Here is a 21346-nt window from a genome sequence, read left to right as displayed (position 1 = left end):
ATCTGGCAAATCTTTATTGCATATTTTCAATCAATAAATCCTTCCATTTTTCATTTATGTTGGTAAATATCAGAAAGCCCTAACCTGTTAGTCTTGATCCAACAAGAGTGATATATCACTACACTGAAATGAAATACTCAACATGTTTCAGTATTGTGCTTCCTTGTTGATTACACTTTGTGCCCTCATTGACTTATCAATGCCTTGAACACAACATGTACATTGTAAACATAGCACACTTCTTGAACTTTAAGCATCCTATCCGTTAACTGGCCAGCGAGCTAAAAAGAGTATGTAAGGAGGTGCTTTACTTATAATAATTTGAAGGAGGTTGTTAAATGGTAAATGAAAGATATAACTATGACTTTAGAATGTTTAAAGTTTGTGTAGTTGAAATTTGGTTTGCTTTGTAAAAATTCTTTTTCCTAACTATAACTAAGCTCTATCCTTTGCTTTTGTCATTGAATTTCGATGTTTTTTATGTTTACTAATAATGTATTTCAAATCATAGAGTCCAGTGTCATTGAGTGGAGTGTTGTTATCTGGACTGATGTACAGTACAGTGGAGGAGAGTGATATAAAGTATCTTATCGGAGAGGTGAGTATTGTAGAGTGGAATGGAATGGAGTACAGTTTAGTGTAGTGGAGAGTGTCAAATCAAAACAAGCTTTATTCGGTTGTAAAGAAAAACAGCCATAAAAGCACAGCATATTTACAGTTAAAAAGTTTAAAAAAAAATTCAAAGACATATAACCATCCTAAAAATGTCATACAACTAACAAGTTCATTTAAGCACAATACATATTTCTCGGTCTACCCCCAGGCAAAAAAATTTTCTTAAAATATAGGCTCTGCCAACAGAAGTTCAAGATAGAATATGTGAAAAGTGCTTAGTGCAATCACAACAAAGTGGCAGTAGGCTTAAAAACAACAGTTAAAAACATTAAAAAAGAATAAGTACCGCAATTTTAATACAAAAAACAGGCACTAAGGGCATTCGCACAGTTCCCAAAAACTTGAAGAGGAAAGGACAACCCGTGGTTACTCAAGGTTCTGCCTGTGGCTAACAATTAATTGAAAAAATGTGGCTATAGATTTGGCAAAAGGTTCAGCATCTAGGTATTGAAGGGCAAGAAATGCAGGGCGGCACCTGCGGAGACCCCATATTTTCAAAGTTGGAATAAGCCACTGTTTCCTCAAATCCTGATAGAATTTGCAGAACAGCGTTATATGAATTGTGGATTGTAGGGAAGTCTCATCGCAGGGACAAACTTGAAGAGGTTTTTCCCAGGCATTGATTTTGGGAAAAGTAACCAGATGATGAAAAATGTTTAATCTAAATCTGGTTAACAAAAATCTCTCATAGCCCTTGGAGGCTTCACCAGACAATCTCAAGGATTCTAGGTGAGCCAAGCAGACCTTTTTAAACTGTTTTCTCGGTATTACAGCAATTAGGGTGGAGGAGTAAAAGTATTGTAACATGCCAAGGTCGCTAAGGAATTTCTTAATATAAGAAATCCATCCGATCTTATGTGCGTTATCTAAGGAAAGGCAGTCCTCAATGAAGCCTTGACAAAAGGTGGTTTCATTAGGTGACCAAATGCGATGCCATAGGAGAAGGGGTTGAATCCTGATCAGGTCTGTGAGATAGGACAGACCTGCTTCCAGATGACAAGCATAGGTCGAGGTAGCCCACGGGACTGCCAATAAAAATCTCAGAAAAGTATTTTCTACCTTTTGCACCTCCGTGACCTTGGCATATCCCCAAACGCCAGCCCCATATATTACCCTACCAATACATTTTGCCCTATAGATCTCTAAAAGTTCTACCGTAGGTCGTCTACCTAATTTATTTGCAAAATTAGCCAAAGCAGCTGTTGTTCTCATAAAAGTAAGTTTCCTAGATTCGATTGCGTGTTACCAAGAGCTTTTATGATCGAATACAATGCCCAGATACGGATATGTGGTAGTGCTCTATAGTTTTTGATTTTCAATAAAAATGATCTTTGTGTTCTTAATCCTTGACCCGACAGACATTACAAACGTTTTTTTGATGTTAATCTTCAGGTCAAGGTTGGCCATAAAGGTGTAATATTTCACGAGAGCACGCTGTAGTTCCTTGGGGGTACGTGCTAAGATAACAGCGTCGTCCGCATAGAGTAGAGCCGGAATTGGGCGATTATTTATGATGGGGAGGTCCTGGGACCCCGTTAACATGGCTTTTTCCAGGCCATTGGTATATAGATTAAATAAAAACGGGGCCAGGACACACCCCTGCCTTACCCCCCGCTCCACTCTGAACGACCTTGTTACCTCTCCCCCCATGCCGTATCTGACTCTAGCTGTGGCATCTGAGTATAATTCGCGCAGAAAGGTTATGAGGGGCTTCTCTATTCCCATCTCCGCTAGGATTGTCCAAAGCTTAGTATGGGTAACGCAATTGAATGCTGCTGAAAGATCAACATATGCCATATGTAGGGCCCCCCCTTTTGCATCCACATATTTGCTTATTAGTAAAGATAAATTGAGGGCTTGCTCTGTAGTGCCCAGGCCCTCACGGAACCCAAATTGAAGGTCAGACAAAGCTTTATTATCAGATGCCCATTGCTGGAGGCGTTCCAAGATAACACGGCCAACTAATTTCCCCAACGAATCCAGCAGGGAAATAGGTCGGTAACAGGATGGCAATTGGCGGCCCCCTTTTTTAAATATGGGCACAAGAATTGATTTTGACCATGAATCAAGAGGGCCCAGAGCACAAGATGCTTGGAGAACCCTAGTTAAAATTGGCAGCCATAGATCCGTGGTAAATTTAAATAAATCGATTGGGACCCCGTTGGGGCCCAGCGCTTTACCATTTTTACTGGCCATTAGGGCAGTCTCCACCTCCTCTTATAATATGTTGATGGGCAGAGGGAAGGTTGAAGTTCTTGACCCAGACAAGGTTAAATATGTTGCGTTTGGAGAGAGGCTGAATATCCGCTCAAAATAGTCAACCCATAGCTGTTCATCAATTGCAACATCAATATTAGGGTTAGCCGTTATATCTGTTAAGAATGGGGACTTCACAACCTTCCAAAAGGCGGCGCTATCCTTAAGAGTGCAAGATTTATGCAGTTGGTCCCAAAGGTCTTTTTTCAGGTTATTCTTCCTAAGTTTTAAGACCTGTCTATAATTTTTCCTGGCGGTTGCAATTTCCTTTATGTTTCGAACCTTTTTATGAAGGGCTGCTTTGAGGTTTTGGTGTGCTTTCGAACAAAAAGTATCAAACCATCCCCTAGCTTTATTTTTACCATTTTTGGTGTTAACAAATAAAATTTCCTTAATTGCTACTAAGAGTACTGCAAAATTTTCCATGATTCCCTCGTTCGAGGTAGCTGGATCAAGGCATTTATCAATCACTGGTCTTAGTCTTTCAACCAGGATCGCTGTAATAGCCGTCTGATCCACTTTTTCCCACCTTAATGAATAGCCATTTAGTCTATCTAATATTACGTTATTTTGAGTTAGAGTTGTCTTGATATTAAACCTCTCACATTTCTTGGTGGTATTTAAGGTGATACTAATTGGAAAATGGTCGCTAATAGCGATATCATGGGTTTTGCAGGTGAATAACTGTTTGCCCGCTGTCGTGGAAAAAAAAAAAAACAATTGTACTTAGCTTGCCTCTACCATTAAAAGTGGGCACAACGGGAATAGGAGGATTCACCAAATCATTAACAAGAGCGAGATCTAGACCGAATAAGATTTAGTTCAGGGAGTGCCCAGCTAGATTGTGGGAAAAATGGGTTACTGGGTCTCCATATTCGTCTACAATACCACAGACGTTATTTGCACTCTGAGTGCATAAGTTTTGGTTAAAATCCCCACCCCATATTAAAACCAGCTCCTTGTGAGCCTTCCTAGATAATTCTTGAAGGGAGGAGTGTATCTCCTTAATTACCTTCAATAAGCCATCCGCAGGGAGATTGTTGGAAAAGTTCACTATTACAAAGGCCTTAGTGTTATTCTGATGGAGAGCAAGTATTTGGAAATTTAGATCCAATTTTATACAGACTATGGTTTTGAATTGTAGAGTGTTAGATACAAATATAGTCAGGCCGCCTTTTGCTCTACCAAAGGGAGAGGGTAAAGCTGGAGAGAAATACATTTTGTAACCCTCAACGTGCAATTCGGAGGGTGCCCATGTTTCCTGTAAGCATAGAATGCCAAAGTTACGGACGAAATCAAGCCAGATACCATTCGCGACCTTTGCACGCAAGCCCGCCACATTCCAAAATAGTATTTTCGAGGATGGGTCGGCCTTTCTTTTTGTAAATTTGGGAAACCTTCCCATAGGTTCCTCATAATGGGTAGTCTGAATCATAGTTGGGGGGGTTACTTCAATCACATCACCATCTGCATTCAGGTTATCTGGGTAAACACCAGAGATAGGTGTATAAATCATGGTGTTAGGAGAAAGACCCTCCAACGGAAGTCAGTCCACCTTTTCCAATTCGGAGAGCTGATCGAAATAATTAAAGGTCGGGATGTTGTACCTAATTCTGGACCCCTCCATCAAGTCCGCATTTAGTAAACCCCTGTGATGGGTAGTTGGCAATAAGTGGGGGAGTTGAGGGTAGAAAAAACTCAAGTCCCTGGTATAGATGTTACTGTCACCGCAATGAGCAGACCAATTACGTATATGTTGGACCACTCGCCTGTCCCTGAAGTTGGTGATGATACAGTCCCCTGGAAGATCCTTTCTTCTATGGCCCAACCAACTTAGCCTTCTCACAAATAATATTTCCCCTGATATATTAGATGGGAGTGGCCTGTTCTTATTTAGCCAGTGTACGGTTTTATTTCTTAGCTCAAGATAGGTTTCTGTTTTTCCTTGGGATAGCTGCGGGACACCAGCTAAAACTATAGCATATGGTAAAGATTGCGGGGGTAGATCAATGTGTGGGAATGACCTCTTGGGATTGGTATTCAAAGAAAGATCCCTAGAAACACCAGGGGTATTAGTCGTCAATTCTACAGATTCATTATCCTTACGTGGGGCGCCCGCCCCTCTTTCCGTGTCCTTAGGTTCAGACACCCTTGAGGCCACCTGGGAACGCCTAATCGTAGAATCGATGTTCTTCATTATTTGAGGCGAAAAGGGCTTATTAGCAGGTAGTAATTGGGTGTTATTTCCAGTACAACTTTTTTGGGGTCTAGTACTTGGTTGTAAGTCTGTAATCTTCGTGTATGCACTGACCAACGGTTGCCCTGGGACGATGGGGGTAATTTTCAATACTTTCTCCAGATTATCTATTTTTTCACTAATACGTTTAACCCTTTCCAGAAGTGGTGACATTAGGGATTTCATAAGGTGCTCGATTTTATCAAAGAGTCCCTCACTGTGTGAAAGAGAGGTAGATTGAGAAGCTGCTATTTCAGATGTTGAAACATGTGAGCCTCTGTCATTGGACGGGATAGATATAGTTTCGAATGTATTATTGCTAACGATTTTCCCTTTTGTTACATTAGATTTAACAGCAACTTTCTTGAGTTTATTGCCACCTATGCTCCCTTTAAGATTTTTTGCAGTTTGCCCCTCCCTGTTAGTGTGTTTTGACTTGCATCTGGCCTTCTGACCTCTGGTTATTACCCTCAGGGTGGGACTGTCTACCCTTTGCGATGAATCTGAGGGCAAGATAAAGGTTGTCGGTATGTCAAAGGACCTATTAGCTGTAAAGATCTCTACCTGAACAAGAGGAACAGGGAAGGACTCGCTAAGGAAGGTGGTGGGAGTTGATGAATGTCTTGATGGAAATGGAAGAAGTTCAGGGGAAACGTTGGCCAAGTTAGAAGCAGTATCCTGAGTTTTGGAAGTATGATGAGCCCCTGGGAGGGCAACAAAGGATGGTGCCAATATCGAATCCTGAGAGTTAATAGTGAGGGTCGATATATTGGTCAAGGGCAAAGGTGGAAGGGAACCTACAGGAAGAGAGAGGCGACGTTCTGTATTTTTAATTGCATTAGCAACTACCCCAATAGTTTTCTGCAGCATACGATCTATAGCTGTCAGGCTGGGTAGTGGTTGGTTTAGAGTTTCTTTATGCTTTAGAGCAGGAGCAGATGAAGCGGCGCACGTCTTCCCCATTCTTCACCACTTTGAATGACGAGAGAAAGGTACTGAATTATCAACAGGAAACGGCCTTTCTATACCTTTGCGCCGAGTGATATTTAGGCGGAAGTCTGTTACACAGTACAGTATTATACAGCACAGGTTCAATTTCAAGACCACGAAACGCAGGAGGGGAGGCACAGCCCAGACTCACCCAGGCACTAACGGTCACAAACGGTCCCGCCCTTTTCCCGGGCTTCTCCCGGCGCATCCCGGGCGGGTCTTCGCGGGATGAGGGTCCAGGCGTGCCATAATAGCGCCTCCTGGCGCGTGCTGGTGACGTCGGCGGCGTCCTTGCCGCGGAGGGGACCCTGGGAAGTGTGGTCCCGTCCACCAAGGCAGAGCAATGCCCGGGCTCCGGAGGACAAGCAAGGCGGAGCAATGCCCGGCCGGGAGACAGTCCAACAACGTGAGTCCCAGCAAAGCGGGGGCTCGCCCACAGCGAGCAGTCCGGGAAAGACAGAGATCGGGCACAGCCACGTAGCAAGAAGAAAGAGGCACCACCCGGGACTCAGCACCAGGCGTGCCTTAATAGCGCCTCCTGGCGTGTGCTGGTGACATCGGCGGCGTCCTTGCCGCGGAGGGAACCCTGGGAAGTGTGGTCCCGTCCACTCAGGCAGAGCAATGCCCGGGCTCCGAGGACAAGCAAGGCGGAGCAATGCCCGGCCGATAGACGGTCCAACAACGCGAGTCCCAGCAAAGCTTGGGCTCGCCCACAGCGAGCAGTCCGGGAAAGACAGAGATCGGGCACAGCCACGTAGCAAGAAGAAAGAGGCACCAGTGGAGAGTGTAATAAAGTGTTATATAGTGTAGTGGCATGGTGCCTCATATAGTGAAGCCAAGTATCGTAGACTGGAGCGGTGCGTTGTACAGTGGTCTGGCATGTTGAACAGTAGAGTAGGGTGTCATAGACTGTCATAGAGTGGAGTAGAGTGTTTTAGGTGGAGTAGGGTAAAGTAGAGTGTCGTAGAGTGGAGTATTGTGGAGTGAAGTGTTGTAGAGTACAGTTGAGCAGGGTGTTAGAGAGTGGAGTACCGTGTCATATAGTGCAGTTCATCGAGTGTCATACTGTGTAATACAGTGCCGTGGAATGAATGGGTATAGAGTGAAGTAGAGTGTCATAGAGTATAGCTCAGTGTTGTAGAGTGGATTTGCATACTTTGGAGTAGAGTGTCAGCCAGTGGAGTGGTGTGGAGCTGAGTATGGTACAGTGGTGTAGAGTGGGATAAAATAAATGTAGTAGAGTGGAGTACACTAGAGTGGAGTTAAATGTCATAGAGTGAAGTGGCATGACGTGTCTTAGACTATAGTGTCATGACGTGCAGCAGAGTGGAGTGGTGTAGCATACAGTTGAGTAGAATGTCATACATTGGAGTACCGTGTTGTACACTAGAGCATAGTGATGTGTTGTACAGTAGTGGAAAGTGTTGCAGACTAAAGCAGAGTAAAATGACATACATCCTAGTTGAGTTTTGTAGAGTGGAGTGGTGTGGTGTACAGCACAGTGTTGCACAGTATGGTACAATGGCACAAAGTGGCATAGGTTGGAGTTTCATAGAGTATGGCAATGTGTAAAACGGTGGAGCTGCATGGAGTAGATTGTTGTACAGTAAGGGAAAGTCCTATACAGTGGAGTAGAGTTGAGTGAGATGTGTAATGTAGCATGGAGTAAATTATAATAGTCTACGGAAACGCACTCTACGCAGGATCACTGGCCAAACTCCTGAAACGGCTCCAACGCATCCAGAACGCCTCAGCATGCCTGATCCTCGACATCCCTCGCCGCAGCCACATCACACCCCACTTGAGAGACCTGCACTGGCTCCCCATCAACAAGAGGATAACCTTCAAACTCCTCACCCACACACACAAGGCACTCCACAACACAGGACCAGCGTACCTCACCAGCCGAATCAGCCTCTACACCCCCACACGCCAGCTCCGCTCTGCAGACCGCGCCCTCGCCACAGTCCCCTGCATCCGAAGAGTGACCGCCGGTGGCAGTTCATTCTCCCACCTCGCCGCCAAGATATGGAACACCCTCCCCATCCGCCTGCGGCAGACCGAGGACCTCCTAACCTTCAGGAGACTTCTCAAGACCTGGCTCTTCGAACAGTAGCAGCTTCCCCCCCCCCCCCCCCCCCCCCCCCCAGCGCCTTGAGACCCTCACGGGTATGTAGTGCACTTTATAAATACTATGATTGATTGATTGATTGATTGATTGATTGACATGCTGTAGAATAGAGTGGCATGGTGTGGATTGTAGTGGCATAGTGTAGTTAGTAAACAGTTTGAGTGAGGTCTTGTACAGTAGACTGGAGTGCTGTGTCTTAGAATTTAGAAAGTGTTGCATAGTGGAGTAGAGTGTTGCACAATAGGGTGTACGAGCATAGAGCTGAGTACAAATTTGAACAGTGGTGTGTATGGGGATAGAGTGGAGTAAAGTCTAGTAAAGTGGCATAGAGTGTAGTGGAGTTTTATAGAGTGGAGTTATATAGAGTTGAGGAGCATACACTGGAGTGGCGTAGAGTGGAGTAGCATACATTGGAGCAGCATACAGTGGACTAGCATAGAGTGGAGTGGCATAGAGTGGTATAGCATAAAGTGGAGTAGTGTACAGTTGACTGGTGTACAGGGGAGTACCATAGACTGGAGTGGTGTACAGTGGAGTGGCATAGAGTGGAATGTTGCATGGCAGAGGGGCATAGAGTATAATGGTGTATAGTGAAGTAGTGTGCAATGGAGTGACGTAGACTGGAGTGGTGCAAACTGGTGCAAACTGGAGTGGCGTACAGTGGAGTGGGGTAGAGTGTAATAACATACAGTGGAGTGGCGTACACTGGAGTGACGTGGAGTGGAGTGGAGTAGCATTGATTGGAGTGGCATACAGTGGAATAGTGTAGACTGGAGTCGCATACACTGGAATAGCGTAGAGTTTAATGTGGTAGGTAGCAACATCTTATAGTGGAGTGGCATACAGTGGAGTGATGTAACCTGTAGTGGTGTAGAGTAGAGGTACATACAGTGAAAGGGCATAGAGTACAGTGGAGCTGTGTACAGTGTAATAGCGTAGAGTGGAGTGGAGTGGCATAGAATTGAGTCTCATACAATGGAGAGGCATAGAGTGGAGTGATATAGGGTGGAATAGCATATAGCGTAGTGGTGTACAGTGGTGTGGCGTTGAGTGGAGTGGTATAGAGTGGAGTACACTTGAGTGATGTATTCTGGAATACAGTTGAGTGGAGTGGTGTATAGTGTAGTGGCGCACTAATGTGTACGGATATATGTGAAATTTAGCAGCAATGTGGATTATGGTGTGCAGAGTAACTCAAACAGAGACTTGCGCTGCCTTGCGTTTCTCCAGATTTACCAATCAGCGCAGGGTCAATACATAGTGGCCTTGCATTGCATTTTAAATCTGACTTAAGTATTGTGTTGGCCATATGACACCATGAGTGACGCAAGGGTAACGCAATGTAATAATACAGCTTGGCCTTAGTTATATTTCGGGTCATGGTATACCATGTTAAGTTTGTGGTATACCTTGCTACATGGAGATGAAAAGCCAATATATAATTGGGTAATGGCTGATTTTAGTGGCAGCCATATTGTTTTTACAACACTTTGGCTGTGTTCTGTGTTAGAGCCTTAGATATAGGTAAATAGTAGGTTTTATTGTAGTTACCTACCTATTACCACTTTATTGAAGTGGTAATGGATAGGGAAATGTTTTCATATTTTTTTACATAGTTTAAACACTTTTACAGGGTACTGCATGGGCACCTAGTAAGTACCATATATTTTATGTAATTTTCTTGGTATTTCCACAGCTCTTCTTATTGTCTTTTTTACAGAATTAAATATGGTAAAAATCATAAATACACTATACCACACTATATATGTGAAAAATAGCTTATTTCAGTGTTTTTTCAATGCGTTAAGATATATATATATTTTTTAATGTTAAGTACTGCAGTACTTCCTAGGTAGCACCGCAGTCCTCTGTACCATTTTTTTTATATATATAGAAACAAATAATAATTTTACCCTACTTATTACCACTTTACTAGAGAGGTAACAGGTTGGTAAAAATATAAAACCTAACATTTACCTATATCTAAGGCCCTAGGCTAGAACACTTGCAAAGTCGTCTTAAAAAACATGTCTCCCTTGCACTTTTGTAAAAGCAGTCTTTATCTAATCAAGTAAAGACTTCATATTTCAAAGAAACATTGTTCGGCCACATACAGGCCATAAAAGTCATATTAAATACAACCACAATCACATCTAAAAACAAATTAAATAAAACAGCAATTCACTTTTATAAACGTTTTCTCACATTAAAGTGCAATTAGTGCTAAGATTCAAAGAAACACAAATTTCTCAATTGTAAACATTATCCTGCAATGTCATACTAAAATGCATAAAATCAAATGTAATCGGTATTAGCCCAACCCAAACGATATCGCTGTTAATTAACACTCAGTCTATCTTTCTGTTACCGCACAGATATAAATCTTAGACAAATTCATATATATTCTCAATGATAACTGAACCCAGTTGGTGCTCCATGTAATTTTAACTCTTGATAAGCATACTATTGCCATACCGATGTAATTCATAAACCAATTTTACAGAGGTTTTCCCATGGGAAAGTGCAAATAATTACTTGTCATTGCCATGTCAGTTTCATAAAATTTCACGAAATTTTGTGAAAGTACTAAGTTTAAATGCCTTATAAATTAAAAAATTCTTAACCTACATACCTGCAGTAACAACAAGGATCAACTATGCACAATAATGTATAATCCTGCCACATTTCATGTAAATCCATACAGCTGTTTTTGCACTACGTCAAATCAGTAGTCCATGAAAAATGCATTGGTGCAAACACGGGTTTTGGGACCCCAAAAATTTACATCATCTCAAAATGTTGAAAATACGATGGTCTGGAAAGTTTTCTGGGAATCCTAACTTTAACTACAGAGCGGGAATAAGATTTAATGTGATTTGCTTCTTTTTATCAACTGTATTTGTTTATTAGTTTACATAATCATGTGACCATTAATGTGTCTTGTAGTTGATCATGTAGTAATTCGGAAACTTTACATATGCAATCTATTTATTTTTTGGACTGCCTTGCTACTTTTAGTAGGATTGTGCTACCTATGAAACCCAAAGTGAATGAAAGTCAATCATTGTTGTTATAATAATAGATTTTTTTTTTCCAAGTGGCCAAATTATCATGACCTCCATATAGTAGTTTGTGTAGCTCACTGCTAAGTCACTTTCCAATTTTGTTGCACAGGAATGCATAAGGAAGATGGTTTTTGTTTGGCGTGTTGGGCACGCTTTAATTTTATGAGCCAGAGAGAATGCAAATTAACCTTATATAGATTAAGATGTATTGTATTTGTTATGTATTTTTTATTGGTTTCTATTAGCATGAAAAAATAAATGGGTCTTTCAGTTGTTTATGTAATACATCAGAAACTTTACACATACATCTAGTTTATTTTTTGGGCTTCCTTGCTGCCTTTAGTAATAATTTGCTAAACAGATATCACCAAGTTTGTGGCCCTTATAACTGCATAACCACTTCCTAACATCACTTGCAATAGCAACAAGCATTTGCAATGCAATCACCTTTGGGGCCCTATAAGTATTTAGTTGTGCAACATGGTGGCTGCCCGCCTTTCTTTTCTATATATGTACTTTTGTAGAATTCAAGGCACACCGCAGTTTAACTTGATGTGTTTCTAATAAAAGTGTGACATGCCGCAAATGCAATAAAAGTAAATAATTGGAAAAGAAATGCAGGCGGCCTTCTTTTATATATATTTATTTCTTTTTGAAGCATTTGCGGTACGCCGTGGTTTTTCTTCCACTACTTAAAGCTAAGGTGCGGAGTGCTGCAATTGCAACAAAAGCAAATAACTAGAAAAGAAAATGACAATAAAGTGAATTGACAGCAATAGATCACATAAGTGATTGAAGCATAAAAAGAGAATATGCTCGAACCACAAAAACCTTTCAGAAGACGATAACATTTAAATCATAAGACCTGACTACCTTTGTATAGCTTCCAAAGTGTGATCCTACAGGGGCAAAGGGGTGCAGCAGCTATGATCCCCAATAGTATATACAAAACCAGAGTCCCTATCAGTGTGCATGCAGGTACCATGGATCAGCTCAGCTGGCAGAACACGCACAGGTGGCACAAAGCGCAGCATAATGAGTCAGAGCGTCTAATCATCTCAACACAAAAAAGGGCAATAAGCCATAGAAAAACATCCAAAAGTAGGCAAACGTACACAGTGACCATGCTAGGAAAGAAAACACATTTCTTTCTACATTTCTGCCATAAAATCATACTTTAAAAAAAAGACAAACTCATGAGCAGCGGCGTGCGCCCCTCTCCTTTTAATCCGCTCTTCCCTTATCCTGCTGGTGTTTATATGCATTGGTCGGGTTGGTTAAAAATAATACTACAATAAGTACATAAAGAACAGAGCTCATGAAACAGGCACTGCGCTGAGAGAGAATTGAAAAAACACCAGCATTTGAAAAAGTACTTGTTCTACATGGAAAAAAAGTGCCACAGACACGAAATATCTGATGGCAGACTTTAGTTTTTGCTAGTGGGTAGAGGGTAGGGTGAGGATGTGGCGCGGCAGTCAGAGGGATCGTGTTTGAGTTCGGCTCAACATCTGTGAATCTGGGTAAATCGTTTAATGTCCCCCTTGGTCGTGCCATATACCACTAATTTAAATTAGACAAAACAACAACTCTAATAATTTAAATTAGAGAAAAAAAAGCAGTGATCTCGGAGGGGTGGTGGGGCAGGCAAGCAGTGTTGTGGGAGGAGTAAGGGGGTGGCGAGAGACAAAATGTAATGTTAATTAAGCAAATGAGAATATTTAGCGTGCACACTGCTGCTCGTTCCTGTGTCAATACTCCATGGAAGTTAACTTGTGAGAATGGGTGGGACATGCACCAACCATTAGCCATTTGCAGGGTATGAGTTTTGAATGACACAGACAAAAGCCAATACAAAGCGGTGGGCGGAGTCAGACCCCAAAAAGTACATACAACAGATCACCTGACAGTGCAAGCACTGTCTAGGCTCAGCCTAAAAAAGGATCATATACACCTGTAAAATGCATTGGGGTCAAAACCTGTTTGGGGACCCCACCTTTTTTTTTGTATCCCCTTGACCAAATACCTCAAAAGTTTCCATCCTCCACCAATGTAATGGGAGCAAAAGTTCTGGAAAGTTTAGCAGAGATTTGTCAAAAAGGGAGAAAGTTATTAAGGAGCAAAAATCCACAGAATTCCTATCTTTGGTAACCTTAACTATAACTACAGAGTGGTTACTATATATATATATGTATATATATATCTATATATATATCTATATATATATATATATATATCATGGTCTTTTTTACAACAAAGGATGCCATTTTGGGGGGGTTTACATCTGTGCACATGCATTATGAAATCGTAGACATAAATGTTAACAAAAAATATATAACGGCAAAACATAAACTTTTCTGCACATTCCATGCGCTTTTTTTCAATACTTGTTAAATACATTTTCTGCATAAAGGAGTATTGGTTCAAGTTATCAATCAATGTTTTTTTACTTTTTCAGTGATGCAATGTGACGTAATTCATAACATCTTCAAACTACCAATTGTCACTTAACTTTATACGATACGACAGAAATGCACAAGGGAAAAAATGAAGACCATTTTTTTTGGGCAGAATTATTTAGGCTTTATACATCCATTTCTTAGTTTGATTCAGGGTAGGGTGTTTAGGGGGTCTTTATTTTGGTTGGCTTTTAATTATGGCTAGCAAGGATTTGCTGAAAGTGGTCTCTTTTAATGTTAATGGTCTTAATAATAAAAAGAAAATGCGGGCAATAGAGTTATGGATTAAAACAGAAAACCGAGCTGTGAATTTTTTACAAGAGACCCATATACCAGCGGCAAATGTTTAGGTCTTGGGCAGCTTATAGCGGATTCTCTTCGTCCTCAGCTTCCCATAGAGTGACAGCAATATTTTTAAGTAAAAAAATTCAGGCCAAGGTTGTCAATTTTGATAAATATCAGTATGGTCGTTGGTGCTGGGTTACCTGCATTCTCAGACGGAGACGGAGACCGATAACTTTTGTCAGTATATATGCCCCAGTTGAGGATAATCCCAAGGTCCTTGAGGATCTGTTTCAGTCCCTGATTCAGGTACCGGGTGAGCTGATTCTGGGGGGCGATTTTAATGTTCTAATGAATTCTAAATTCGACTCCTCAGCGTCGGCTAAAAAAATGTTGAAACCTAAAGTTTTAAGAACTATGTAACATTATGGAGTAACTCTGGACCTATAGGACCCATGGCGTACGGCCCATCCAACTAAAATAGCGTATACTTGTTGGTCAGGCAGATTCCATACCTCGTCACGCATTGACTTTTTTCTGGTCTCTCGGAGATTGCGCTTTAGCCAGCAGAGATCTTTACATAATGGACTCTTGGATCATGCTGTGTTGGTGCTTGAGATATATTTGGGAGATTGCGCTAGGTCCCCTAAAAGATGGACGCTGAACAGACAATATCTTAATGAAGAGGATTGGGTGGGTTTTATTGGGACAGAGATGAAGGAATTTTTATCACGAAGTTGTGAGTCTGCTCCGCTAAGTGTGATCTGGGACACACTCAAGGCCTTCATCCGGGGATTAATCATTGGAAAAGATGCAGAAAACGTAAAAAAAAGCCAGGGAAGATAAGAGAAACTTGGAGCAGAAAGTCCAAAGGTCTTTTTCTGTATTTCTTAAGAATCCCTCTGTGTTTAACCAGCGCCAGTTAGATCAGGCTAAGCGGGAACTCAGTGCTAATTACTACACTCAGAGTGAAACCTCTTTTCAGCAATTCCGTCAAAAAACATATGAGGAAAGTAATTTTACGGGTAGATTCTTGTCTTGGCAGGCTAGGGAGCAAGTCGCTTCTAATCAGATCAACGCGTTAAAAGGCCCCTTGACCGCCTCTCGTATAGATGACCCTGTTAAAATCAGTGAAATAATTTTACATCATTATGAGTCCATTTATGGTCAGCAACAGACTGTGGATATGACTTCCCTAAAAAGATTCTTGCAGAATAATGGATTACCGACACTCTCAGAAATGGAAAAACTATCTATGGCAAGCCCCTGTACTATGGAGGAACTGGAGGGGGTTATTAAGAATCTGCCCAATGGCAAGGCCTGCGGCCCGGATGGGTTTCCGTCTGAATTTTTAAAAGTTTTTTTTAGTTCAGTTGCGGATTTTTTCCTTCGCTTAGTAAACTCCATGTTGGAGGGGGGGCAATACCAGAGTCCATTAGACAAGGTGAATTCTTATCGCCCGATAACGTTGCTAAATTCAGACTAGAAGATTGTCACTAAATTGTTATCAATCTGGTTTAATCAACACGCTGTGCAATTGATCCATTCGGACCAGAATGGTTTTATTGCTGGTAGGCAGCTAGCCACTAATACACATTATTTAACTGAGGCGCTGGACTATTTCGACACTCAGAGGATACCCGCATTAGTCCTTTTACTAGATGCCGAGAAGGCTTTTGACCTTGTTGTGTGGGAGACTTTGTTTATGATTTTAGGTCATTTTGATATTTCCTCAAAGATCACGGCCCTGATCCATAATTTATATCTTAAAGCTGAAGCCAATGTAATTATTAATACTTTGGTTGTCGGGCAGGTTAAAGTTAAACAAGGCACAAAGCAGGGGTTCCCTTTATCGCCGATCTTATTTGCTTTTTTTATTGAACCGTTGGCGATAGCAATTAGGAATTGTGCTGATATTCGTCCCCAATTCCATATATGGCGAAATTGAAATTATACGCCGACGATATCATGCTTATTATCAAACCTGAGATAGAGGTTCAGGCCAACGTTTTTCAGGTCTTTGAGGATTTTGAAGTTTTAGGTGGGTATCGTATTAATAAAATGAAAACTAAAATTTTACAATGTGGTGGAACAGACTTGGATCTGCACCCCAATATTCTTTCTTGCGTTAACACTAAACCTAAGAGATATTTGGGAGTATATTTTTCCGAAAGGGTAAGTGATCTATATTGCCTGAATTTTGCACCGCTTCTCCGAAAAATTCAGGCCTTGTTTTTACGCTGGAATTCTCTTCCTTTATCCATCCTGGGCCAGGTGGCCTTAATTAAAATGTCTGTCCTTCCTTTGTTTAATTTTTTGTTTTCAGCAATTCCCTGTATTTTATCAGGCTCCTTTTTCACCCAAGTAGAGTCGATGTTTACAGCCTTTCTTTGGGCAAAAAAATCATCACGTATTGCACTTAGCACTTTATATGAAGAATCGGAACAGGGAGGTTTAGCTGTTCCAAATCTCAGGGATTATTACTATGCCTATTTTGCACAATATTTCTCTAGATTCAAACCGCATCCACAATCAATGGTTAGTGGTTTTATGATGCTAATGTGTAAGGAAAGTCAGATCCATTCCCCCTTGTCAATCTCCAAATCCCCTAAACTGGTTTGTTATAAGTGCCTTCAATGGCTTCTTAAAAAACGACAGGCCCTTTATAAAAGCTATTCCATCCCTGTAATTAATTTAGCACCTTTACTATCTGGCATTTTACCATTAGCAGGGATTACACATTCCTCAGAACTCACATTAAAATGGGCTTCGGCTGGATTTCGTAAGGTCTCAGATTTTCTGAGGAATGGAAGATGGTTGACTCTGGCTGAAGTGTCGCTATTGATTGTTAATGATTTTATTCTTTTGGGGTCATATAACATCTTCCATAAATTCCATGCCGGACTAGATGCATCCCAAATTGACGAACAAAATCAGTTAGTTAAAGAACTTTTAGAGGATGCACCCGGCAGAAAACCTGGGGCATGGAAAAAGCGTTTAGCCTTCATTAGGGGTTTGGATCTTGGACAGAAGGCAATTAAAAAATGGATGGATCATGAAGACTTAGAAATCTCTCCTAATATGTGGTCAGCGATTAATAAACTTAATTTCAGTGCGCTAAGAGGTGCGAATTGGTGAAGGATGTTTTTTAGTAAATGGCTACTTTACCGAACCCCTCTCTCTCTCTCGAAAATGTATGCTAATCAATCAGCGCACTGTTTCCGCTGTATTAACCATTCTACAGCTAATTGGTCGCATATTATGTTACATTGTTCTAGGATTCGGAGGTTCTGGGAGGATAACTTTTGTTACTTGGAAACTGAATGTGACATACAATTAGCAGTGAATGATTTGTTAATTATTATTGGTTTTGATCCAGATCTTTTCCTTCCTGACCAATTGATCACATCTTTATACATCGCAATGGCAGTAGCTAGATCACTTTTGCTGCAAAGGTGGCATACTGTCTTGATTCCTTCTGTTCTAGAATGGATCCATAAGATGAAAGTGGTTAAAAGAAGTGAACGCACTTATGCATTACGTGTGGGGGGTCTTAGGAAGTTTGAAAAAATCTGGGCCACATATTTTGATTAAGATTGAGATCAGGAGGGGTCACTGCCTTTTGTTTGTTGTCAAAAAACTAATAGTATTTTTATCTGTTTTTTTGCATCTGTTCCTGACTTCTTAGTGCTTTATGTATTATTTATTAATTATTTTATTCCCAAAGGAAAATTCATTTTATGGATGTATTGTTTTAATACTTTGTAAATTTTGGACTTCAATAAAAAAAAAAAAAACATTTTTTTTTTTTTTTAATTATTACAGCCTCATAATTTGCTTTTTGCAGATAAAATAACAACACTTTAGTACTCTATCTTATACCAAAGAACCATAAAATGTGGTGATGCCACCAGGATGCCAAAAAATATCACCAATTGATGGGATGCCCAAAAACACGTCAAGATATGTAGATCGTTTTCTACAAAACTATGTGAAAATATTGCCTTCATATTTAAAAGACACTGGTGACTTTTTTAATAAAATGTATGATATAACATGGTAAAGTGATGACCTTTTAATGACATTAGATGTAACATTGCTTTATACGAGCATATGTCATGAAGGTGGCTTAAGAGCAGTTAAGGTCTACTTGAGTGCACGACCATTATATCTATTGAAGCTTACACAAATGCTGTTAAGCATGACTGGTGTCTTACACATATTTTTTTTTTCGTATTTATTAAAGAGGTATGTCAGCAAGTTACTGGTACAGCGATAGGCACCTGCTTTGCCCCCAGCTATGCTAATTGGCAAATGGGCTGGTGGGAGGGGCAGGTGCTCCAACAACAATTGAAATGAAAAATTGAAATGAAATGAAATGAAAAATTATATTTATATAGCGCGTAACTACCCGGAGGCCTCGTCGCGCTTCAGTAGATTACTATAACGAACTCCAAGGTACATTAACACGCTTTTGCAAACAAATAAGTTTTTAGGGCTTTCCTGAATGCCAACCTATTGTTAGTCTGTCTAATACTCAAAGGAAGGGAATTCCATAGTTTGGCGGCAGTGTGAGAGAAGGAGCGGCCGCCCCAACGAGCTTTGATAACCTTTGTTGTGGTTGCTAGGTGCAGTGAGCCGGAGCGAAGGGCTCTGGGAGGGACGTAAGGCACTACAAAGGGGAACAAGATGGCAGGGCCTGCTCGATGGAAAGATTTGTGCACAATGCACATAGCCTTAAACTGAGCTCTGGCAGTCATTGGAAGCCAATGAAGCTCCTTTAGGGCTTTCTTGGCTGATTGCCAACGGGGAATGTTAAACAATAGCCGAGCGGCACAGTTTTGGGTGACTTGGAGCCTTTTGGTCACTGCTGCAGGGGTGCCTAAATATAAGGCATTCCCGTAGTCCAGGCGAGAGAGAATCAGGGCCTGAACCATGACTCTCCTCGCCTGGAAAGGAAGCAGAGGAAGAACTTTGCGGAGCATTTTCATTAATCCAGCACAAGTTGAGGCAGTTTTGGTAGCTTGGACCGAAAAGTCAAGCGCCCTGTCAAGCCGAATTCCAAGGCTCTTTATCTGGGGTTTAGGGAGGGGAGGAGTGCCAAGGCATGTAGGCCAAATGGAGGCCAACGTGTTTGGTGAAGAGTTACCTAATAACATGATCTCCGTCTTCTCCCCATTAAGTTTAAGACAAGAGGCGTGCATCCACTCAGCAACAGCCTCTAGACACGGGCCCAAGGTGTTAGACGACCCCTCCATGTGGTCCAAACAGACCACCAGTTGGGTGTCGTCTGCGTAGGTGACAATACGCACACCAAAGGGCTGGACTATATTTGCTAGCGGTTGCATATAAACATTAAAAAGAGTGGGGCTCAGGGACGAGCCCTGCGGAACCCCACAACTAAGTGGTTGCTTGGGAGAAATCAACTCACCCTCGAACACCTGAAAAGAACGCTCATCCAGGAAGGAGGTCAGCCATTCCAGGGGCGCGCCCGACACACCCATGCCTTTCAAACGATGTAATAGAATGGCATGGTTAACAGTGTCGAACGCGGCGCTGAGATCGAGTAGTATAATGGCTGCTTTTCCTCCCTGGTCCAGCACCGCTCTGATCTCTTCTGTTACTGCTATAAGGGCAGTTTCGGTTCCATGCTGCGGGCGGAAGCCCGTCTGAGAGGAACATAGTAGGTTATTGGATTCTAAATAGTCCACTAAGATGTTATTAATGTGTCTCTCAAGTAGTTTGCTCGTCCAAGGAAGTAGGGAGATAGGGCGAAAGTTGGCCAAGTTGTTCTGATCTAAGGTGGGTTTTTTCAGAAGTGCCCTAACCATCGCACACTTCCATTGAACTGGGACAGAATTCGAAGCAATGGAAACATTGAGGACATCCAAGATGACAGGACGGATGACGTCGATGACTTTAATAAGAGTCTGAGGAGGTGCTGGGTCGTTGGGGGAACCCGAGGTGACTTTGGGGATTGTTCCATCTAATGAGGAGGAATCTAGAAAAGGGAATTTATCCAACAGGCAAGGAATCCTCGTGTCAGGATCCATTGTGGTGGTGGGCTCCGAGTCACCACTACCTGTGGAAAAAGAGGAGTAAATAGTTAAAATCTTCTGAGAGAAGAAGATCGCTAAGTCATTACAACGAGTTTTTGCGCCGTCAAGTGACTGGCGCTCAGGAGGAGGGGGGGAAATTAGAGATTTAGCAATTTTAAAAATTTCCTTAGGAGAGTTGGCAGCTGAATGAATTTTTGATTCATAAAACTGAGCTTGGGCAGATTTGATTTCATTTTTATAGAGCTTTATAGCAGCTCGAAACTCCACTTTTTTAGATTGAGAATATTCTTGTCTCCAGGCTCTCTCTAGTTTGCGACAAAGTTGTTTCCTAGTCCTGAGAGCAGGCGAGTACCAGGGAGCAACTTTGGGTCTATTTATTAGATGCAAAGATTCCTTTGGAAGGACTAGATCGAGGGTGCTGGAGATCCAATTGTCAAAATTGACAGTGGCTGTGTCGGGGTTAGTCACCTCCGGGGCTGGCTGTTCGATGAGAGCCAGTTTCCATTTAGCGAGTGGAACTGAAGCCCATTTTCTTCCCCAATGCTTATTGTGGGTGTGTGGGACAGGAGAGCTGCCAGTAGACCAGGAAAAGGGTACCAGAAAGTGATCGGTCCAGGGTAATGGCATGGGTGTCTCGGCGGTTAGGCTCTCTAGATTGCTGTAAATGTGATCTAGAAGATGGCCCCTGATATGCGTCGGTTGAAAGCCTTTCTGGAGCAGGTCCATGGCCTGGAGATTAGATCAAAGGCTATTGGCCCCTGAGTCAAGTGGGACATCCAAGTGCAAATTCAGGTCTCCCAGCAAAGTAAAATTTGCCGAGGAAAGCACTAAGTTGGCGACTGTGTCCGTTATATTAGTGATAAAATTGCTAAGGGAGCCAGGTGGTCGATAGACTAACATGCCAGAAAAAGTGATTGAGGGGGAGAATTCAAGGGTAAAGTGTAGAGTCTCACAAGCTGGCGTAGAAGATGGGGTGACACGACATCTAAAATTGTCCCTGTAAATAATGGCCAGCCCTCCACCTCTACCTGTCTTACGGTCCAATCGTTTACAGGTATAGCCTTGGGGGGTAGCCCATGCAATTGTAGGATCGATATCTAGCTGAAGCCAAGTCTCCGTTAAAAAAAGGGCATCAGGTTTAAGTTCTTCTATCAACATGGCTAGTTCGATATGGTGTTTTGGCAGGGATCGGC

The 21346-nt window shown here is 41.9% G+C and overlaps 1 long non-coding RNA gene across 4 annotated transcripts in view; it reads left to right on the top strand.

Moving 5' to 3' along the window:
* The window catches only part of LOC146865455 (uncharacterized), a 482105-nt gene that overhangs the window by 268144 nt on the left and 192615 nt on the right, over positions 1-21346 (top strand). For all 4 annotated transcript variants that reach the window (XR_014976643.1, XR_014976640.1, XR_014976641.1 and 1 more), the window contains exon 3: positions 512-598. This is a non-coding gene — a long non-coding RNA (uncharacterized LOC146865455). The remainder of the gene's footprint in view (positions 1-511; positions 599-21346) is intronic.

Source organism: Triturus cristatus, chromosome 2_1, assembly GCF_964204655.1.
Source record: "Triturus cristatus chromosome 2_1, aTriCri1.1, whole genome shotgun sequence".
NCBI lineage: Eukaryota > Metazoa > Chordata > Amphibia > Caudata > Salamandridae > Triturus > Triturus cristatus.
This window is presented reverse-complemented; position numbering and strand designations above follow the sequence as displayed.